General features: G+C 40.2%; 1 long non-coding RNA gene across 3 annotated transcripts; it reads left to right on the top strand.

Moving 5' to 3' along the window:
* The first annotated feature begins 838 nt into the window (after positions 1-838).
* On the top strand, positions 839-5,688 carry LOC147790147 (uncharacterized). 3 transcript variants are annotated; one of them, XR_015422819.1, is made up of 5 exons: positions 840-2,518; positions 2,597-4,188; positions 4,394-4,530; positions 4,607-4,679; positions 5,474-5,688. It is a non-coding gene; the product is annotated as an uncharacterized LOC147790147 (long non-coding RNA). The 3 variants fall into 3 exon arrangements; XR_015422820.1 differs by having other exon boundaries at positions 839-2,518; positions 4,306-4,679; XR_015422818.1 differs by having other exon boundaries at positions 4,394-4,679.
* Positions 5,689-5,965: the final 277 nt, after the last annotated feature.

Here is a 5,965-nt window from a genome sequence, read left to right as displayed (position 1 = left end):
TGGAGTTCACACGATTATTCAGGTTTGTTCCTCATATGGATGCTACTGAGAAAGAAAAGACAGATCTCTTTATCCTTGGTTTGAGGACAGAGATGCAGGGATTAGTGTCTGCCCATGCTTTTTAAATTTTGTTACTGCTTATAATGCTACTGTGGAATTAGATGTTGCCACCCTGGAGAGTAATCTGGGTTCCAATGGTCAGGAACGACCAAGTAGTAAGCAAAAATTCACTTAGATATTCTCAAGTTTGCAACAGCAGGCAGTACTACGACAAGTAGATCATCGGTCTTCTTTAGGTGATAGGAAGGCAGTATGTGGAAAATGTGGGTTGATGCATGAGGGACCCTATACTGCCGTAAACAAGACATGTTATAATTGTGGTAAGAGCGACCATCTTGCCAGAGTGTGTCGTAATGCAAAGAATCCTAGTGTGGTATGTGCGAGAGGCCGCTCTAGGAGGAGAAGGAGGTCAGTCGAGTGCTGGAGGATAGCCTCAGTCTCGAGGTAAAGCCTTTGCCACGACGAGCAAGGCAGCGGAGAATGCCAGCTCGGTGGCGATAGGTATTTTACCTATTTATTGCTACTTTTCTTATTCTATATTTGATTCGGGCTCAACGCATTCCTTTTATATTGTTATCGATGTTCGTTAAGCCCGAATTCAAGTAGAGTCTTTAGGTTATGAGGTTCTGGTCTCTACACCTTCAGGAATCATTGATGACTCGTGAAAAGGTGAAATGAGAAAAATTAGAAGTATCTGGTCAACCATTAGATGTGTTGTTAATGGTGCTAGATATCTATGATTATGACATTATTTCGGGCATGGATTGACTATCTGTTCATCATGCCAGTATCGATTGTTATAAGAAGAAGATAGTTTTCATCTCCCGATGGGAAAGAGCTTCTGGTTTCAGGTTACGAAGCCGGGAAGTGTTCCCTAGACAATAATTCCTCTAAAGGCTAGGAAGTTGATTAGTCATGATGCTGTGGCATTCCTGGCTAGTGTGGCAAAAGTGAGACGAGTTGATACAGATGTATTAGCTGTACCTGTGATGAATGAGTTCCTGGATGTCTTCCCTGATGAGTTACCTGGTTTGCTACCAGAGTGGGAAGTCAACTTTGACATTGAACTTGAACCCGGGGATGACACCTATCTATAAAGCTCCTTATAGGATGGCCCCCACCGAATTGAAAGAGTTGAAATTGCAACTGCAAGAATTGTTGAACCAGGGGTTTATACGACCTAGTGTGTCACCGTGGGGAGCTCTAGTGTTGTTTATGAAGAAGAAGGACGGTACACTCCGTCTCTGTATTGATTATAGGGAGCTGAATACGGTGACCATTAAAAAATAAGTATCCCTTGCCGCGAATTGATGACTTATTTGACCAGCTTCAAGGGGCAGCGGTATTTTCGAAGCTTGATCTTCGTTTTGGTTATCACCAGATAAGAGTCAAAGAAGAGGACATACCGAAGACGGCTTTTCGTACTCGGTATGGGCATTATGAGTTTGTCGTGATGTCCTTTGGCTTGATTAATGCCACCGCAGTGTTTATGGAGCTGATAAATCGTGTATTCCAGGATTTTCTGGATTCTTTTGTCATCGTGTTCATTGATGATATCTTGGTTTATTCCAAGACAAATGATGAACATGTAGAATATGTGAGGAAAGTTTTGTTAGTTCTACGTGAACAAAGACAATATGCCAAATTCTCGAAATGTCAATTTTGGTTTCTGAAGGTAGTATTCCTTGGTCATGTGGTATCCAAGGATGGTAAAGCTGTCAATCCAGCAAAGGTGGAGACAGTTATAGGTTGGGCTCAACCAACTACAGTTATTGAGGTGAGAAGTTTCCTGGGTTTAGCCGGATATTACAGGCCCTTTACTAAAGACTTCGCAAAGGTTACAACGCCTTTGACTCAGTTAACCCGAAAGGGAAAGAAATTTAATTGAAGCCGAGCTTGTGAAAATAGCTTTTAGGAACTCAAGGAAAGACTAGCGTCAACCCTGATGCCCAATGTACACGACAGTATCGCGAATCTAGTAATTTTTAGTGATGCCTCTAAGAATGGGTTGGATTGCGTACTTGTGTAGAACAAGAAAGCTATCGCTTATACCTCTCGACAGTTGAGGGATGATGAACGCATATCCAACTCATGATTTAGAATTAGCTGTTGTGATGTTTGCCCTAAAAATATGGAGACATCATCTGTATAGTGAATACAAGCATATACAGATTATAAGAGTCTCAAATATCTATTGACACAGAAAGAGCTTAACATGGGGCAGCATAGATGGTTGGGATAGTGAAAAATTATGATTTGGAGATCCTACATCACCCTGGTAAAGCTAATGTGGTAGTTGATGCCTTGAGTCGTAAGACAGCTCACTCATCTGCAATGTTGATGAGCCAACCCAACAATTCAGATGGAGTTTGAACGAGCTCAGATAGCTGTGTTAGTTGGGGAGCTCAGCTAGCTCTTATGACTATCTGTCTGACGTTGCAGCAACAAATTATTCAAGGTCAGCAGAGGGACCCTTATTTTTCAAAAGTTGTGAAGCAACTTGAGACTGAACAAATCACGGATTTCTTGATAACAGGTGATGGATGTTTGAAATGGCGAAATTGAACATGTGTGCCAAGCGATGTAGAGATCAAGAGAAAGATTCTATGTGAGGCACATGAGTCTCTCGATACTGTACATTTCGGTGTCACTAAGATAAATCAGGATCTAAAGACATGCTTTTGGTAGCCTGGGATGAAGAAAGACGTTGCTGAATGTGTGAGTAGGTGTTTACCTTGTCAACAAGTTAAGGCACCTAGACAGAAACCTCTTAGATTAATTAAGACTCTTCATTTTATATGAGGGAAGTCTACGTATTCAGTTGACAAAAGGTACACAATTGAAGTTTAGTACAACGTTTCATCCTCAAACAGATGGACATACTGAGAGATTAAATCAAATTCTTGAGGACATGTGTACATGATTTTGCTGGCGGTTGTGGCACCTACCTATATCTGGTTGAATTTGCCCATAACAATAGTTCTCAGACAACCATTCCGATGATTCTTTTTTAGACATGTTATGGATGGAAGTGTCGAACTCCGATTTATTTGAATGAGGTAGGTAGAAAATAGTAGTTGGGTCCAAACTTGTTACGAATGGCCCATGAGGCGATACAGAAGATTAGGAAAAGAATTCTGATCGTTCAAAGTCGTCAGAAGAGTTATGCTGATGTTAGAAGGAAGGACCTAGAGTTTGACGTGGGGGACCACGTGTTCCTGAAGATCGCACCTATTCTTGAAATCTAGAGTTTAATATGGTAAGAGGGGAGAACTTAGCCAACGTTTTATTGGACCTTTTGTGATTCTCGAAAGAGTTGGGCCAGTAGCCTACATACTAGCATTAGAAGCTGTACATAATGCTTTTTATGTTTCGATGTTAAGTAAATATACTGAAGATCCTATGTATGTTCTTCGTTATAAAGATTTACCGTGGAAGAGAATCTAAGCTACGGAGAACAGACTATTAAGATTTTGACACGGGAGATGAAATTTTTGTGTAGTAGAGACATTACCTCCGTTAAATTTTTATGAAAGAAGCAATAATTTTGGAAAGCTACTTAGGAACAAGAAGAGTTAAAACTCGAATATTGACATTTGTTCCTAGAGTTAGGAACTTTCGAGGACGAAAGTTTTTAAAAGGAGGGTAGAATTGTAATAACCCGAAAATAATAAATAAATAAATTAAATAAAAATAAAAATAAATTAATTAATTAAAAAAAAAAAAAAAAGAAAGAAAAGAAAAGAAAAGAAAAAGACAGCAGCAGCTTGAAGCTGCTGCCATGGAGAACGGAAGAATGGACAGGTGGATTGAAGGGAAAAGAAAGAAAAGAGAGGAAGATGGAGGTGTGGGATGAAGAAGGGTGGTTTTATTTTGTGTTAGTGTTATGGATGGTGGTGGTGGTTGGCGTTGGCAAGGCCGACGAGGAAGCACCAAATATTATCGAAGAAACAGAGGAAGAGGGAAACAGAAAACAGAGAATGTTATAATCCGTGTTTTCCGGCAAAACCTTAAGGTTCTTTGGCGTTTGTTGTGACAACGTGCAAACCTGAGGATGGGGAGACGATTGTGAAGGCTTTTCAGCCATTGAAGCTCTGAACTAAGCTGATTTAAGCGGTTGTCGCAAAGGTAACGAAAAACCCATATCACCGAACCTTTAAATCTCGATATCTTGGTTCATATTGTATAATGAGTTATGAAATAGGGCTTGTTAGAATCGTAATAAGGAGATCTATAAATTTGTAGAAGGAATCAGGATGAAATTCGAATCGTAGAAGGAAGATATGGCTTCGGGATATAGTAGGTATTAACAGAAAAGATGGGAAAATTTCAGAAAACGCAAGGAAGAAGAAGGAGCGCGTGAGGGGCCGCGACTGGGTGTGCGACTGGGCGTGCTCCTGGCGCGTGGGACAGACACACCGAGGATGTGAGGGCGCGTGAGGGCGCGTGAAGCATCATTTTGGGTTCCCGGTTTGTCCCGTTCGATTTGTTTTGACCTGTTCTACCTAGATTGACCTATACTTACCTTGAAAATGGTGAAATATAGGTCTAATCGGAAGGAATTGTGTTGAAATACCCTATTAAATGTACAATCAAGAGAGAAAGGGATTCGAAACCAGGTAAGTAGCGTATCGACCTTTGGACTAGTTCTTATCTTGTTTTACAACATGTGAGTATGTTGTTTACCTGATTAAGAGCTTAATATGTTATGATGAGCTTTGATGATATTGAGTGTTTATTGTATATTGTGACTGCTTGCCTGTGATGTAAGCATGATATAAATGATTGTCAGAATGTTCTATGTGTTGAACATGATACATGTATGAAAACATGCAGTAACTGTGAGTATGTTATGCATGTTAATAGAAAGGTTATGACTCTAAGATATGCTTATTGGTTGTTGAGCTATGGCTTATTTATATGAGTATGATAGTCTACTAATTCCCGCGGAGTTCCTGGCCAACGCGCTGTGTGCTAAGTCAGGGAGCATGAGTACTCCTGACCGTTGGTATATGAGATAAACAGGCCGCCAGAGCAATTAGTAGACGGGCCGTATTTGACCGAGAGCGAGTCTTACATACGAGTCCGAAAATTCTAGATAAGCATATCGAGAGAGAGTCAGTAACCTAGCTGGAGGTAGCTGAGATACCTCATTAATGAATAGATGACCCTAGTAAGAGAAGCTAGGAGTCAATGTCGAATAAAACTTAAAAACATTTGCTATGCTAAGCTGGAGGTAGCTGAGATACCTCATTAATGAACAGATGACCCTAGTAAGAGAAACTAGGAGTCAATGACGAATAAAATTTAAAAACACCTGGAAAGATTAGTTATGAATTCATGAAAGATAAAGTTGGCTACTTACTGGGTAATTTAATTACTCATCAAAATTATTTTTAACTTTTCTTTCCAGATTTAGTTGATGCAGGCCAACCGAGGACGAGGGCGAGACCAGCGGGCTAGGAACTATTTGGGAATCCATGTCTGTGTCTGTTTTGTGTACTTATGCTTTCGCTGTCAAGAATCTACTTCGGTTGTTTTAAGTTTAAATAGCACTCGTTTTAAATGTTTTACTTGATGTTTTTGGAAACATTTTTTTTGAAATTTATCATTGGTTGTCGGAGTTTATTATCGAGGTCAGTAGTAACTCCTGTGAATCGCGTTGACGATGAGCGGGTGTTACATATTCACATTGACTCTATAGGCTTTAATCCAAGTGAGCATGTCAATCATTATTTCATTGCGCAATGTTTCTGTGTCTGGCTATCTCAAGTTCAGGATCTCGTACACGAGACCCACGATGACCAACTCTAGCACAAACCTTGCAAACCTTGTATGGACCAACTCTAGCACAAACCTTGCAAGACTATTAAGCACTAGGTCGTATTGTCTAATTGTCTTCTCA

Source organism: Cucurbita pepo, chromosome 11 (assembly GCF_057944985.1).
Source record: "Cucurbita pepo subsp. pepo isolate OVF chromosome 11, ASM5794498v1, whole genome shotgun sequence".
NCBI classification, from domain to species: domain Eukaryota; kingdom Viridiplantae; phylum Streptophyta; class Magnoliopsida; order Cucurbitales; family Cucurbitaceae; genus Cucurbita; species Cucurbita pepo.
Note: the sequence above shows the minus strand (reverse complement) of the source record. Positions and strands in the feature narration are given on the sequence as shown.